Here is an 18218-nt window from a genome sequence, read left to right as displayed (position 1 = left end):
ATCTGTGCAGGACCAGTATACAACATCTGGAAGACATTTCTGAGCTTTTATGACATGCAGAGTGATCTTTGTTTTGGAACAAGTGTGCAGTTTTCTCCAGTAGCTCTTCCTGCTGGTTATGTCCTTCTAATTGGCATTTTGCTGAGGGATTGAAAGAAGCCTGGCTTCCTGACCTCCTGCTGGGTGTAAGGAGATGCTTCAGAAGGATCTTCACATAGTCAAGATTCAGGAAGATGCTGAGTCATGAAATTAGCTGGCTTAAATCCCTGATTAAGGAGACCAGGTTGAGAGCAGAGAAAGAAACAGGCATTTTTGGGCCAGAATAGTCCTAGATGCGTCTTCAAATGAAGGCACTGATGGCAAAATGGACATCACTGTCCTCACTTACCAATGAGGAGACTGAGTCTCTGAGAAGTTAGTTCACTTAAGATCACCCAGCTTATAAGTGGTATATCTGAGATTTAAACTGAAGTTTGTCTAACATTGTATTGGAACATGATATTCTTACACGTGAAGAGTGGGCAAGGTAGATTAACATTCAACAAATATTTGTTTAGTACCTTTGGGGTGTTAGGAAATGTTCTAGGCACTGAAGATGGATCAATGGAAAAAAAAAAACAGATAAAATTCCCTGTCCTCACAGTCCTTAAATTAGTGCAATAAAATCATGCAACTAGTTTACCTAGTACAATAGAATGAAAATAAACAATAACACAGGTACATTACAGAGAGAAAGTTGGTGGTTGCTATAGAAAAAAAGACAGAGCTAGGTATGTGTTTCAAGAATGTTGTAGAAGAGTTTATTTTGGTTTGGGTTCCCCTAAGCAGAGCCTGAAACAAGGACTTGGAAGAGGGTAGTGTATTTGGGAGGTGATCTCAGGATGCAAAATAAGGGAGCGGAGAAAGTGACCCAAGGTGAGAAGAAAGGACAATAACGGACATATTAAATAATTGATTACCCTGGGGCTCAGTTCCCCTGGGAGTCCTCCGAAGGCCATGTAGAACACACCCCAGCATCATCCTATGGCAAAATGGGGAGCTTAGGGCTTTTATTCTTTGTTGATTAAAGGTTGCTACTGAGGAACTTCAACTCTCCCAAACTTTCGGATTGTGTCTTCATAGCATGAAGGGTATTCTGTGACTTCGAAGGAGCAAAACACAGAGATGTCTGGGCACGTGTACAGCACCGGGCACGGCAACTCTTGCCAAAACACACTGAATTCAAGTGTGGCATTTCTGCCACACTCAACCTACGGGTATGTGTAAGGCTGCGGGCATGTGTGCTGTCTACCCTAAGTGTAGGTTTCCCTGGGTAAGTGATGTATAAACACAGACTCGAAAGAGGTTGGGAGTGGCTCTCTAGGTGGAGGTAGCGCCCCTGCAGAGGTGCCTGTATGAGACAGTGTCTAAGGACACCGGTTATGGTCAAGGGACACTGAATAGATCTGAGTGGCAAGAATGGGGTAAGCATGGATGGGAGTCATAAAACATGAGGTCAGAGAGTAGCAGAGGACCAGGTCACATAGGCTTTGTCAATTACCGTAAGGATTTTAGGCTTTTGCCATGAGAGGGAAGGTGAGTCATTGGAGGGTTTTGAGCAGAGGAGTAGCATGATTTGACTTCCACTGAAACAGGCCATTCTGGTCCCTACATTGATAATTGACCGTAAGGAGGATAATGAGGGTGTCTGAGTGCAAGGTGGTGGCAGTGGAGGTGGTGAGAAGTAGATGGATTCAGGATATGCTTTGCAGGTGGAGCCAATGGGATTTCCCAGGAGAGTGGATGTGAATGATGAAAGGAAGATTTGAGTGAAGGAGGAGAATGAGTATTTTGGCTTCAGAAATCTGAGTAATAGAGCTGCGATTAAGTGAAACAGGAAAGGCAATAGAAGGAACAGATTCAGTGAGAAAGGTCAAGAGTTTAGTTCTGGATATTTACAGTTTAAGGTGAATATGAGCCATAAAAGAAGAGATGCCAAGTAGGAAGTAGGACCTGAGTCTGGAGTTCAGGGCTGAGGCCTGGGGTGGAGACGTATCTGTGGGAATCCTCAGCATACAGACGTGCTTCAAAGCCGTGAGACAGAATGAGATCACCAGCGGAGGGGTGCTGGGGGAGAAGAGAAGCGCTCCAAGGACTGAGCCCTGGGGCCTCCAACATTTATAAGTCAGTGAGAAGAAGAGGCCCACAGAGAGGATCGAGAAAAAAATGTTCAGAGAAGAGAAGGAAAGCCAAGAGAAAGTTGTGTCTGCGAAGCCAGATTGGATCAGACTTAAGAGAGAACTGGAGGAAAGTAAATGCAGACAGGGAGGAAAAACAACTTCTTCGAGATATTTTGCTGCAAAGAAGGGCTGACGTTAGAGGATCAGCTAGATGGGAAGTGAAGGCAAGAGGGTACTTTTCCCTTTAGTTGTGAGAAATAACGGCAATTTGTCTGCTGATGGGAATAATCCATCATTTTCCTCCCTAAGCAGAGAAAAATTGAAGATCTGAGACAGGATAATTTCTAGATCCACATCCTACCCTACTGTAGTCAAGAAGTGATGAGTATAAATCTCCCAGGTATTTTAGCCTCGGATAAGAACAAGTGTAGGTCATCATTTTAACAAAACAAATATGGGTTATAGAATCTGGTGATATGGAAATGTGTGTGTGGGTTTTTGTGGATGTTTGTTCCGATTATTTCAAACTTCTCCGTACAGTGGGACATGACGTCATAGTGTTGGGTGTTAAGAACAAAGAAGTGTGAAATATGTACCTAAGAGAAGGAGGGAGAGAATGAAATAGTGAAATGTAATTGCCAGGAAGCACCGCTAAGGGACCCATTTGAGGTTCATGGTCACAAACAGATTTTAGCAAGACCCGGAGCACTACACACTGGGGTCAGTTGGGGGGAAATAGGAGAGGGATGGTGGGGGGTGGGGAGCCAGGGAGAGATAGCAAGGGGAGAGATGCCAGATGTAGGTGATGGGGAGGAAGGCAGCAAATCACACTGCCACGTGTGTACCTATGCAACAATCTTGCATGTTCTTCACATGTACCCCAAAACCTAAAATGCAATAAAATAAATAAATGGGAAAAAAAATGAGAGAGAAGAATGAAGTCAAACGCTGCTAGCAGTTTAGGATCCCCTGCTACATCCTCCCAGGGATATTTCTATCTGGCCCCTCCTCAGATACTGTGAGGGAGCAGGGAACAGGGCATTCTTCTACAAAATTAATGGCAATGAGAATTGATAGATCCTTCTTGGTGAGCAGTTTAAAAATGTCAAATTTGTGAAATATGTGCACCCTTTCATCGCCTAGTATTGTTCAAATACCCTTCCCTCAGGACCCCACCTCTGTATCACTCAGGCACTCCTTTCTCTGGCTGCTGGAGTGCTGACACCTCTGCTGAGTTGCTCTCTGAGAATTAATAAGAGTTGCCTCATCAGTTTGGAGCAGTCTGCATCTACCAATTGTGCAATGTAGACTGGGTAAAAAGACCCACCTGTTTGCCTCAGGCTGGGATCATTCCAAAAGGCCATTAGAGTTCCAGAGCTCCCTGTGAGATCTGCTGAGGTGCCTTTGTTTTAGCTACACTGCGGCTCAACAACTATTTCTGTCCAGTTCTATTTCCTTCACTTCTCAATATCCTACAGGTGATGATGTTGAGGCCATTCCAACCAATTTTTCTTTTTTCTTTTTTGTGATCATGGTATCTCCCCTGCCAGGTAAGTATTCTTTTTTCTTTTTTGAAGCGGAGTCTTGCTCTGTCACCAGGCTGTAGTGCAGTTACATGATCTCGGCTCACTGCAACCTCCACCTCCAGAGTTCAAGAGATTCTCCTGCCTCAGCCTCCCAAGTAGCTGGGATTATAGGCACACGCCACCACATCCAGTTAATTTTTTTTTTTTTGGATTTTTAGTAGAGATGGGGTTTCACCATGTTGGTCAGGCTGGTCTCGAACTCCTGACCTCAGGTGATCCACCCACCTTGGCCTCCCAAAGTGCTAGGATTACAGGTTTGAGCCACCGTACCCAGCCTCCAACAATTTTTCTATACTGAAATCATTATCTTGGTCTGTTTCCAGGGAACCAACCCCTGACCCCTCTGATTCAGAAATTCTACCATTAGGAATTTATCAAGAGGAAATAGTAAGGAGGCAAAGATTTTGCTGATATGTTATCTATAATAGTGCAAAATGGAAATGACATTGATTATAGGAAAGATTGACTAAATTATTTATGGTACATTTATATTATGGAGACATCAATATGCTAAATATGCATATTTTAAAACATGAAAAGATTTTCACAATATTTTGCTGAGTGGAGAATGTCAGTTATATAGCAGTAAGTTCAAATAGGACCTCATTAAAATGATCTACATAAATACATGTGTGTAAAACATATATGCAGTAAGAGATCTTGAAGAATAAGCTTCAAATTCTCTAATGTGGTTAACTGGTTGTTAGAATTATAGGTAGTTTAAAGAATGTTTTGTTCATATTGGTTGTCTAATTTTCATAAGCTGATCATAAGTTGCTTTTGTAACAAGATGAAGCAAAGTATTATTTTAATTTGAAGAAAAATGTATAAAAACTGATCAAGCTTCTGAGTAAGAGGTACAGATGTAGAAAACTCCCAGGACAGCAAGAGGAAGGCCAGCCATATGCACACCTAGAATGAACTTGGATTCCAGGCCTCACTGAAAACATTCCAAGACTCATATGAATGTGCCTACATTTCCACAATTCAGGGTGCACGGTCTTTTAAAGGATGCACATGCGGCTTGACACATCTGTCCCAGAGGTGGTCTCAGAATTATAGTTTAGTTGCTGAAATGTCTTAAGTCCCAGGACACTTCATGGATGCCTGGAAATAATAAACAGAATATTTGAAATCAAGATATTAAACAAATCTAGCCTATTCAATCACCATAAATATGAATATTTCCACTCTTACCCCAGAGACCATTTGAGAGATGCCAACATATGCTGCAATTTTGGACACAACTTATGTCAGTGGTTCCCAAACTTCAGTCATTTTTTTGCTACCTTTTTTATTTTTTATGTATGCCCTATCTGCAATATTGCATATTTAACCTTTTTCCTTAAATAGACTCTTTGTTGAATTGTAAGAACTTTCCTAACTTGATTCAGAGTAATATTATTCAAGATAAACTGACTTAATTTACTAGTCATAATTTTTAGATGCACATTAAAATGAGTACATAACTGTCAACATAGAAAACATTGGTCTGTGTACCTCTGAAAAATCATCTCTTGTATTTGTACCATGCTTTGAGAACACATTGCACCAGGTTGTCAGAATCTCAAAGAACAGACATTTTTGGGACCTACAGTAACTTGCTGAGCTGAAGGGAGAGAAGGAAGGCACTCTGCAACATTTGGCTTGCTCTGTTCTCGGCATAGGCAAACCCTGACTCCTGCCAAAAATTTATTTGTAAGTCAGTCATGTGGAACAAGAACATATTATATGTTAAATGGATTTTTATGGGCTGGTGGGAGAAGGTGATTGCCACGTAGGAGAGTGCAAACTTTTATGGTCTTTTTTTCTCTGAGGCTGCTAGATGCTACCACAAACATGATTTATGTATTTATTTTGGCCAAGGACAGTGTACCAGTTCCTGACACCTAGTTAATGGAGGTAGATGTTTCTCGGGTTTAATTGATTAAAACTGTTTAAAACTTTGTCTTCAGTATCCGGAAAATTTCAGAAAGAGAATGATTCTCATTTGAAATGGAAAGGAATTCAGAAGCCACATGGGGGCAAGGGACAGAAAGTGAGGGTGAAAACATCTGTATGACTAACCATGACGGTTTGCTAACACTGTAGTATGGGGTGCAGGAAGGAGGCTGTTGAGAAGATCTTTGATCTCTGTTGGAGGATTATTGTTTCACCCTCCAAAAAATAGGCTATGGCAATTCACATGGGTACCAAGGAATCAAATTCTTGACTTTAGGTGTGAGGCCCAATATCTGGGAAACCCCTTATGCATTCCCTTGCCCTGGTTCAAAGTCCGACACTTGGCTTTGATTTAAAAATGTCCAGTGTGGGAGAGACTGCTCTTCATTTTCATTTCCTAAAATCATCACTGGCTGGACTTCTTTCTTATTGGAACCTAAAACATTCAACAAGAGATGCTATTTTTTTTTTGCCGTTTTCACAGAGTTTTCATTCTGATCCAACGTGCCAACCCAGCACACTGTTCCGTATACAATTCTGGGAATGTACTACTAATAGTACATACATATTATCATTTCATAATATGTCATATACAAATACTTTTATACCTGCTCGGTAGGAGCCTTCAAAGATTAGTCAAGTCAGTGGAAAGATAGTTATTAATAGCCTATCTAGTCACGGGATATGTATTTGTGTGTGAGCATGGAAGCTTGACTTGGGGAGGAAGGGTTTGGATTTGCTAAGATAATCACTTAGTAAGCTTTTAAAATTCTATGAAGAGATAAGGAATAATGATTATTATTGATCTGCTTTATTGACCACACGTCCTCTTCCCTATGTCAGTCATTGCTTTTTACTTTCTTTCTTTTTTTTTTTTTTTTCTTGAGATGGAGTCTTGCTCTGTTGCTCAGGCTGGAGTGCAGTGGCATGATCTTGGCTCACTGCAACCTCCGCTTCCCTGGTTCAAGTGATTCTCCCGCCTCAGCCTCCTGAGTGGCTGGGACTACAGGCGTGTGCTACCACGCCTGGTTAATTTTTTAGTAGCAACGGGGTTTCACCATGTTAGCCAGGATGGTGTCGATCTCCTGACCTTGTGATCCACCTGCCTCGGGCTCCAAAAGTGCTGGGATTACAGATGTGAGCCACCACACCTGGCCTATCTCAGTAATTTCTCGCTAAGTTCTCTATTTATTATATACTACTTATTTCTCTAAGATTTTGAATTCCAGATGTGGTAGATGCTTATTCATGGCTCCTGGCATTCATACCTGAGTGTGCACCCTCTCACTGAATCTGGGCTGCCCTGTGATCTGCTTTATCCATGGGCAAAGGGAAGTAGTGGTCCTGATGTAGCTCTCCACTTAAGTCTTCAGAAGGTCTGGAACCTTTTGCTTATGTATCAGGGGAAGCCATTGAATATATAAGAAGTCCTGCTACCCTGAGACCTTCATGCTGGGAGAAGCCCAAATCAGCTAAGCTGAGAGTTCATGCGGAGGAGAACTGAGGCTCCAGGCAACGCATTCAGCCATTTCCCGGCAAATTGCTAGCACCAACTCTTCTGCCATGCATGCAATATCATCTTGAATGTGGATCCTCTTGCCCCTACTCAGACCTCCTCAGCTGATGCCACAGGGAACGCAGGTGAACTGTGTGTACATTTGCTAGGGATTCTGTAGCAAAGAAACACAAATTGGGTGACTTAAAACAATAGAAACATATTCTTTCACAGTTCTGGAGGTAAGAAGTCTGAAATCAAGGTATTAGCAAGGCTGTATTCCCCTTAACGCTTTGGGGGTGTATTCCTCTTTGTTACTTGTAGCATCTGGTGGCCCTCACTATTCCTTGTGTCAGTAAAGCCAATCTCTGCCTCTGTCTTCACATGGCCGTCTTCCCTCTGTGGCTGTGTCCCAAGTTCCTTCTTATAAGGACACCAGCCACTGGATGAGAGCCCACTCTAATGACCTCATCTGAACATTGTTCCATCTCCAAAGACCCTGTTTCCAAATAAGGTCACATTCATGGTACTGAGGATAAGACTTCAACATATCTTTTTGGGGGACACAATTCCATCCATAACAAACTGTCCCCATTGAGCCCTGCTTTAATTGAAGAATTGTGATCAAATAAATAGAATGATGTTTTTGGCCACTGAATTTTGAATGACTTGTCACGGAGCAGTAAATGATGAACACAGCCAGTTACGGCCCTTTGATGTGCTCCGCTATAGAAGCACTGTCATTTCTTGCCCTGAATTGCAGGAAATCTTTCTTTCTGTCAGTCTTTTTTATTTTTTTTTTCTCCTCAGGCTATTTTTTTTTGTGTGTAGTAAATGTTGATGTATGCAGTTTTACTTCTTTCTCATTTTTATTCATTCCCAATTTTCTCCATCCCAAGCAAAGTTTCATTAGGAGTTACATTATCTCTCTAGTATGATTATTCCAATATGACTGCAAAATCTTCTCCTCTGCATTCTCTGGTACCAATGTTTTCCCTATTGCCTCACTTTTTTAGATCTCTGCTGAATGTCTGGCCCTACGATAGCTACAAACATTTGGCTGATCTCTTCCTCCCTACATCAGCGTGTACTTCCTCCCTCACTAGAAGGATCTGACACTGGGCATTCTCTTCTATCACAGACCCAACTCCTTTTCTTTTTATTGGCTTGTGCTGAGGACCAGACATGTGAGATCTGAGCCACATCATAAGTATAAGGAATGTGGTTTTTAAAAATGCACGCACCCAGGATTATTCTCAACTCAGATTACCTTAATTGGAGGTAAGAATTGAAGCCGGAGTTGGGTAGTTAATGAAGATGCCTGGTGGGAAGGAGTGAAATACTGAGACCAGAATGAATCTATGGAATAATTCTTGTTAATTCAAATTTTATTCCCACTTAACTTCCTTGTCATTCTTATGCATTTCAATCCTGGCTTACATCATTGCTAGTCCTGAAAGTTACCTCTGTCTAACTTTTGTATTTACCCATAGCACCTTCACCTTAAAGACTCCAGCTTTGCACTCACTTCTCTCTCTTCCCACTCTTCAATCACCTTGAACCTCTGGCATTTTACCCATCTGTCCCATGCATTACTACTCTATTGCATCAGTTCCAACACACACCCACATACTCACAGAGAAAGAATCTGGAGCCTCCGTAGGCTGACTGGTTGATCCAAAATATTACTGCTTGAAGATATTAAGAAATGAGGGTAAGAAAGAAGTGAACGATGATACCCTAGGTCTCAGGACCAAAGGAGATTCAAAAGCATGGGGAACGGAGCAAAAGTGTGAAGCCAAGTACCTTCAGTACACATTGTTCTACAGCTTTGCAGGATCTAACTTTCAAGAAGGTATTATGTTTCATGAGTTCAGAACGTAATTCTCTCATACAAATAAACAGTTTGATAGGCCTTGCAGTACGTGATCTATGCATCAAAAAGAACAAATAAGGGTAGAAAGAGGAGCTTAGTTTCCAAGAAAGTTATATCTATTCCTGTGCAGCTTGTGAGAAAAGTAGCTTTTCCTCAATTCTATCTGCATTATCACATGTGCCAACTTCTGAAGTGGAAGAATTCTATTACAGGGTGACACTGAGACTGAATTTCAAGGAAAAAGAATTATTCATACATTTATTCATTCATATCAACTGCTTTGTGGTTGGTGCTGGATGTCTTGGGTTTGGTTTCCCAGGAGAAAACCTGAGTCAGGGATTTTGGGGCAAGTTTTTAAATTAAGGTTGTTTTTTCAGGATAACCTGGAAAGGTAGTTGGATTCTGGCACTCCCTGAGAAACTCAGTGGATATTATAGAATTCCCCAAGCCAGGAAGTTTTTTTCGTGTTCTGAAGAGGCAAGGAGAGAAATGGACAGTCAAGAACCTTGGTCCAAGCTCTAGCTCTGACTCTAACCAGTGGCTCTTACCTCGAAACCTTTCCAGAAAGATTTTGAAACAACTAAACAATGTCACATACAATTTTAACAAATGGTCAGTGAGAGCCTTCTACAGGGTAAGAAGATAAAGCTGCAGAACTCAAGGCTCCTGCCCTTGTATGATTCCCAGTTGTGATAAACAAGAGTGGATTCTTGAGCCAGTGCAGCTACCATATCCATCCAGTAGGGGCGCCAACGAACACAGGATTGAGATGGAAATATGACTGCTAATTCATTAAGATTTCCACGTGTGACTTTTTACATAATGGAAATGTGCTTCCTCTTGGGCTGAGGAACATTGCACTCAAGCACTGAAATCTCTCTGATCCGGCCCCTACCCAGCAGGGTAAGTGTTAATGAAAGAACTAAAAACTGGTTTATAGGAATGGCATCTAATTGCCTGGCTATGGCAACAAATCGTTGGTTTGTCCAAATCGTTTCACACGTTTGGATCTAGGCTTATGTGAGAAAACTCCCACTGGGGGAGAGCAGCTAAGCTCCAATGCATAATAACAGTGAGGAGCTCTAGGGCACATGAATGTTGAGTTGTTGGGGAAAAAATTCTGCACCTCATCCATCACTCTTTTGTTCACTCAGTGAATATTTACTGAGTTTCTGCTAGCTGCCAGGCATTGTTCTAACTAAGTCATGGGAACTCGGCATATAAGTAGAACACATATAATCCCTACCCTCTCGGAACTTACATTCTAGAGGGAAAGAGACATAAGTATAATAAATAAGGAAAGGCAACAATGTTTCAGATGACAGCATGATGGGGAAATATTAGTTGAGGTTGGGAGTAGGGTTGCTTTTTTTTGTATTGAGTGATCAAGGAAGGTGTCAAAGATAAGATGGTGTTTGAGATGAGCTCTGAAGCAGGTGAACCGTGCATCCCTGGCAGTGTGTGTGTGTGTGTGTGTGTGTGTGTGTGTGTGTTGCTCAGAGAACTGGCTAGCGTGGCTATGGGGAATCCAGCAGAGAGAAGAGTGACAGGTTATAGTGGTGGCTGATAGGATGTGGGACAATTGTTCTCAAACTCTGCTACACATTAAAACCACTTGTGAGTCTTTAAAAAAAAATCCCAATCCCAAAGTCCAGGCCTTATCCCAGATCGGATTCCCTGGGGCTGGGACCCTGAAATCAGTCGCTTTTTAAAGCCCCCCAGATCATTCCAGTGTTCAGCTAGGGCTGAGAACCAGCAATGAGGGGCACGTAGGCCATTGCTAGGATATTTGATGGTTAATTATATGTACCAACTAGGCAGGGATCATGGTGCCAAGGTAGGCGATTGAACAGTGCTCTGGACATTTATCTGAGGGTGTTCTTGGAGGAGACTAACATTTTAATTGGCGGACTTTGAGTAAAGCAGACTGTCTTTCATACTGCAACTGAGCCTCATCCAATCAGCTGAAGGCCTAAATATAACAGAAAGCTAAGCTCCTACAAGCTAACGGGAATCCTGTAGCAGACAGCGTTTAGATGACTTGAACCACAGCATTAGCTCTCCCCCGGGTCTCCAGCTTGATGGACCACCCTGCACATTTGGACTTGGCAGCCTCCATACTTGTATGAACCAGTTCCTTAAAATAAACCTCTTTTTCTACATTAATGTAGTCTATTGGTTCTGTTTCTCTGAAGAACCCTCAGTGATACAGGAGGGTTATAAACAGAGGTGGGATAGAATCTGCTTTAAATGCATCTCTGGTTGCTGTCATAAACTTTTTGTAGAGGGGGTACTATGATTTGGATATGGATCTCTTGTGCCCACCAAAGCTCATGATGAAATTTGATCCTCAGTGAGTGGGGCTGGGATGTCGGGCCTAGTGGGAGGTGTGGGAGGTGTTTGGGTTTGGGGCAGATCTCTCAAGAATGGCTTGGGTTGTTCTGTCATAGTGAGTTCTGGCTCCAGGATTAGCTCCTAAGGGAATGGATTAGTTTCCACAAGAATGTGTTATTGTAAAGTCCAGAGGCATGTCAGGTGCGTCCCCTCTTTGCCTGTGTTCAATTCCCCTTTGGACTTCTTCACCATGTTTGGATGCACCCCAGAGCTCTTCACCTGAAGCCAAGCAGATGCCAGATGCACCATGCTTCTTGAAGAGCTTGCAGAAACATGAGCTAAATAAACCACTTTTCTTTATACGCTATCCAGCTGCAGGCATTCTTTTATAGAAACACAAAACAAAGAAAAAAAGGAGGTTGAGGGTCAAAATGGGGAAACTGCGACATGGTAATTACCCTATAAACTGCATACCTTGACCATACCTCGGCTTTTCCGTTGCAACTGCTCTCTGTAACCCTAATGTGACAGGCAAGCAGTCCAAACCCACACCATCTTGGCTCCTGCGACTTGTAATAAGCAACTAAGGTCTGTAATTTCCACCCTACCCAGACAATGTGTAAACTAACCCTTAACTTGACTTCTGTGAACCACTTAAGTAACAATCGGAATGTCCGAAGCCCCTCACCCTCATCTCCACCCAGGAGGTGATTTACGGAATGTCCAAAATCCACTGGCCCTTGGAATGTCTGAAGCCCCTTACCGCCATTCCCACCCCTCACCCTCACCCCCGAAGCAGTTTATGGGCATAAAAGGTCTTCCACTCCTTTCAGGGCCATGGGTTGGAGAGACGTGAGTCCTCCGTGGCCGCCGGTAGTAAAGACCCTGCAATTTGGCATACTTTTGTCTTGGTGTTGACTTTCTATGCTTGCTCCAGTACAACAAAACTACTTGGGAAGACATTGCAGTAATCCAGACAAGAGTGAATGGCAGCCTAGTCCCAGCTAGTAAGAGGGAGGTGGTGAGAAATTGTAGGATTCTGTATTCCCTACGAAGGTTGTGGCATCAGTGTTTGCTGTTGGATATTTTGCTACAATTTATTTTGGAGATCTAGGGCTCCATCAAATCAACTGTTAGGTTAGTCATTTGTTTTATTTGCTTCGGATCACATGAAACTAGGAAGAAAAGGGCCGTAAGTGTTAACAGACGCATGCAGCAAAGCGAAAGTCTGATCCTTAGAGAATTCTGGCCTCAACCAAATAAATTCAAACATTTTCAAACATGCTGGAATAAGCAAGAAACAAAACATACTTTGACAGATCATTTATTTCTAAACTATATGGATCTGAAGTGTAACTGAATCCAGCTGTTTCTCCTCCTTTGCTCTTTCTCTCTCCATCTCTTTGATGAGGTACTGACAGCCTCGGAACACGTCAAGTGTAAAGTTTGCACAGCGGGACAAAACATTTTGTTATTCACAATGACTCTGACCTCAGGAAGGCTGAGTTTTCATCTATAAATCATCACCCAGACATCCAAGTGCTGCAATAGTTGGCAAGGACCCTCTACCCAAAGTCGGGCATGCCCCAGGAAAAGCCTTTATCTCGAGGTAGAAGAATAAGGTCTCCGTGATTGTTCTTGGTTCTTCTACGTTTCAGCCCTGCCTTACTACTCAGATCTGGAAACCTGCTTTCTGTCTTTCAACAAGGAGTCTTTGCAGAAGCATCCCCTTTATCTGGTGGCCATGTCTGCCACCTGTTTCATCTGCTTGAGCCCTCCATCCTTTCTGAAGGGTCTTCACAAAAGGTGAGGCAGACTGTGTCTCCCCAGTCTCCACTTAAAGGCTACTTCTGTACTGAAGCCTTTTTTAAGTCTTCCCAAATGACCTGACCGTCCCTTGTTACTGGTCTTTGTAGTCAGTGCAAGTGCCATGATCTGAATGCTTGTGTTCCTTCCAAGCTTTAGATCCTGAAATCCTCATCCCCAGGGAGATGGTTTCAGGAGGTGGGACCTTGGGAGGTGATTAGGTCATAGGAGTGGAGCCCTTATGAATGGGATTAGTGCCCTTCTACCATGTGAGGTTGGAGTGAAAAGATGACTGTCTGTGATGAATGGGCCCTCACTGTGCACTGAATCTGCCAGCATCTTGACCTTGGACTTCTCAGCTTCCAGAATTGTGAGAAATACATTTCTGCTGTTTGGAAACTTTCCAATCTGCTGTATTTTGTATAGAAGCCTAAACAAACTAAGACAACTTTGAAGATCCATATTTTTAGCACCTAGCATATCTGTAGGCATCCTTCTAACGTCTGTTCTATGCTCTATGGACTGAAGCTCTAGAACAACAGCCCCAAACCTGCCTGATTCACCCCTGCATGCCCAGCCTCCAGCAGAGTACCTCAGACTCTTGAGCATTCAGTTAATAACTGAAAAATTGCTATGTGCCTGGCACTATGCAAGCCTCCGAGTATACACTGATGCTCGACAAAGATTGTGTGTGTGTGTGTGCGTGTGTGTGTGTGTGTGGTGCTCAGAGTGATGAAATTCAGGTGTATTTTACTAGGTAATGAAATTCAGATGTAAACATGTTCTAAATTCTCTATTATTTTACTGAAATTAGGTCTTATTTCCAAATTTCTACTATCAAGAAAAGGTATCATCATTATATCTCTAAATCTCCAAGGTGGAAATAAGGAAATATTACTTTCTCCATTTTTGTATGAAGTACCCAGTCTTATAGTTTACTTCTTTCAAATAGTGCTTATAGTCACATTTACTTATACTAATTTTAGGTCCTTTTCATGCGTGAATTACTAAAATACCTATTTCATTCTTTCTTCTTTCCTGGAGGTAATCTGGTATATAGCATCATAAATCTGGTACATATCCAAATGCAAATGCAATTCTATACTTTTGCTATTATATATATATATATACACACACACACACACACACACATACACATATATATAAAATATGTATGTATGTATATATACACATACATATATAAATATGTTTATATAGTACATATCACACATATGCATTCAAATGTACTTAGTCTCTTTGTATCTGTGGAGGATTGGTTCCAGGACCTCTCATGGATCCCAAAGTCCACAGATTCTGAAGTCCTTGAAATAAATAGTGTACCATTTATATACAACCTTTGCACAACCTCCTGTATACTTTAAGTCATCTCTAGGTTACTTATAACATCTAATACAGTGTAGATGCTACGTAAATAATTGTTATGTTACTTGTTTAGAGAATAATGACAAGAAAAGAAATGCCTATGCATGTTCAGTACAGATGCAGTTTTTGGGGGGAATATTTTCCGTCTGAAAGTTGGTTGAATCCACAGATGTAGAACCCACAGATACAGAGGGCCGACTGCATAAAATAGGTTTATGTGCTTTTAAACATTTATGTGAGTGATATAATACTGTGTGTAACATTCTGCAGCATGCATTTTGTTTTGTTAATGTTATCTTTTATGAAATGAATATTATGACTTTTTAAAGTGATTTTTAAAATAAAGGTTATTATAAAGAGGGGATTGGGAATGCCTGTTTCAAGATGGTAATCTAAAGACATTTTTGTTTTTATTTTCCTCTTGGAAAGTCTTCAGAAAAAATGAGAATAACAAAGGAAACAAAATTACTAATTCACCTGGATAAAACTGAGTGTTATCTGCAACATACATAACTGTAGTTTATGAAGATGGGAAGCAGAGCAAGAAGGACAAATTACTTAAACATCAAGGAGGAGGGTACAGTAAACATGTATCCTTTCGGTAGAAAGGGAGGGGATGGGCAGGACAGAATTCAGACCCAGAACCCCCACAAGGTGGACAAAAGAACAGAAAACCTTCTATTATAGAGTCATATTCTTAGGAAGAGGCTGACAGAAGTGAACCTGTGATCAGCCTCCACCCCCAGGGACTGCAAGGAAAGTCACCTTGGCTTGGAGCAAGAACAAAGAACCACAAGCCAGCAGTTCCATGGATTTGCCATCCAAATTCATATCAAAATGGTGGTTCAAAAAACTTAAGCTTGTGAATTTTGTTTGCGGTGTTATTGGACGGACAGATACTTTGAGTACTTGGCAGAAACAAATAAGAAATGGAAGCAATTATTAACCCCAGGAAAAACAAAAAGTTATGTAAAATCTGTTCAGTGGAGAACCAGTATTTCCATAGTTAAAATAATGAAATGTCTAAATATAGATTTTTACCAAAAATTTAGATACAAATATATTGGGAGAATGACAGGAGGGGAAGAGGAGTCACAAGTTAGCTAGATAGGGAGCCAATAGCTAATGTCTTCAATAAGCAAATATAAAGATTAGTTCTATTTTTAGAAATTTGAGATTAAATAATAGTAACAGTTCAGGTTGGGACTTGAAGGTGGGAAACAGGTTGAGAAAAAAATACAACTTTTTTTTTCTCCTATAAGTGATTTAACACTACTTCACTTTTCAGATTATTGGAATTTAATATTTTGTTTAAAATAAACTATAAATATAAAGCGGGCAGTACAATAATTTATGCAGCTACAAACCAACACATTGTGATGTTAACATAAAGTAGAATTCAAGACAAGAAATACATGGGAAATATTCCTTGTTTTCAGTGAAGCTTATAAAGAAAATATAAATCATAAATATTTGCACCTTCCAAACACCATTGAAATAGATAAATTAAAAACTTACAAATTGCAGGAAAAATGGCTAGAACACAGGAATTTTGTGTCACTACATATATCTCTTTGTCATTATTAAATAGGATAAACCAAAGGGGAAAGATATAGGGAGAATTTAAATGATACACTTAATATGGTGGATTGAATAGACATGCCATTCATTAAACAAATTGTATGGAACATAAATTCTGATTATTAAAGTATATTACTAGAAATAACCAAAACATAATAAAGAATCCCAGTCATCTGAAAATTTTAATGCAGTGCCTTAAGTATGTCTTGGGAGAAAAGAAAACATCAGTCCTTCAATTAAATTATATGTAGAGATCAATGAAAATATGAACACTATAAATTAAAGATTATGAGAAATAGCTAAGAAAGCACTGTTCAAAATTAATTCATAATCGAGTATTTTAATGACTAAAGTAAAATGAAAATAAACTGTACTAATTCAAGAAATTAGAAAAAATTTGAAAAAATATAATCAAGAAATATAGAAAAATGAAACAGGAAAGATATAATATAGTGAATAATATAAAAATAAAAATTAATAAATTAGGATTTAAAAATAATACAGTAATAAAATAGTAAAATGTTTAGCTTGTCTAATGAAAAATAGAAGTCACTCAAAAACATAAATTTAGGCATTAGAAAGCATGTATAATCACAGATATGCTATAGATGAGATACTAAAAAATGATAAGGTACAAAGCTATTAATTCGAAAACTTTAGATTAATATAAATTTGAAAAGTTTATTAAAGTAGAAAATCTGAAATAAATATTTAGTCAAAAGAAAAATGGAAAAAAGTCAAGCTATTGCCAGCAATAGAGGATCCAATTCTAGATACTGTTATCGAAGTATTCTTTCGACTTTCAAGGAACAGGTAATTTCTATAATGTAAAAACTGTTTCACATTCTATCACTTTTTAAGGTTTATGTTGGAAAAACAACAAATTCTCTGGAACTCAGTTTCTTAGTTAATACAATTAAAGTAATAATAATAAATATGCTTGAATATAAAAATGTAAGGAATCCTTTGGGAGGCCGAGGCAGGGGGATCATTAGGTCAAGAGATTGAGACCATCCTAGCCAACATGGTGAAACTCTGTCTCTACTAAAAATACAAAAAATTAGCTGGGCATGGTGGCACGTGCTTGTAATCCCAGCTGCTTGGGAGGCTGAGACAGGATAATTGCTTGAACCTAGGAGGCGGAGGTTGCAGTGAGCCGAGAATGCACCATTGCACTCCAGCCTGGGCAACAAGAGTGAAACTCCGTCTCAAAAAAAAGTAAGGAATCAGAGATACACTTAAAAAACTAGAATTGATAAGAAATTACAGTAATATGGTCAATTGTAAAATAAATATTAAAAAACACCATTATAATAAAATAATTATAATTTGAAAATGTAACAGGGAAAAGATCCTATTGACACAAGTAACCAAAGAACCACAATAGAAATGGTATAATATATACCAATTTACTGAAGGATATAAAGTAATACTTGAATAAATACTGTAGAGACACGTAGATTTAGAATTAGGAGAAGGTTGACATAATTTCAATTATGGAAAATAAGAAGTACATTGACAGTATGATGATTAACTTATAATTTTTCTGTAAAAATAGCTTTTGCATGTTGAGTCATTTCTGTTAAAGTCTTGGCCAAAATATTTTCTATGATTTTCAACAAATAGGAGTATCTACTTGCCTACGATTCTCTAGCTTATAGTTTTCTACTGAGCCCTAGTGAACAAATATGCTTCCTATGCTTAATTTGTATTATTAGTAGGGTTGCTTCTATATTCTGGAGAAATCACTTATCTTGCCCAGATGGTGACTCACATAAATTAAATACATGAGGATTCAGGGACTAATGATTAGATCACTAAGGAGGCATGAGGGACCTCCCAAGAGGCCAGAGCAAACAAGCATCTCAACCACTAGTCTGGCACTCAGGGCAGGGAAAGGAGGACATTCCATCAGACCAAACACATCCCTGAGAAAGCCCAGGATGAATCTCCATTCCCAGGGATCTGTTTCTAAGAAAACCCATGACATAAGTGATCACCAGATTGCAGCTGCTTCCTGAGAAGAGTCTTACGTAGCTGTCAGTTTATCATCTAGC

This window comes from Cebus imitator, unplaced genomic scaffold (assembly GCF_001604975.1).
Source record: "Cebus imitator isolate Cc_AM_T3 unplaced genomic scaffold, Cebus_imitator-1.0 Scaffold72, whole genome shotgun sequence".
Lineage (NCBI taxonomy): Eukaryota > Metazoa > Chordata > Mammalia > Primates > Cebidae > Cebus > Cebus imitator.
Note: the sequence above shows the minus strand (reverse complement) of the source record.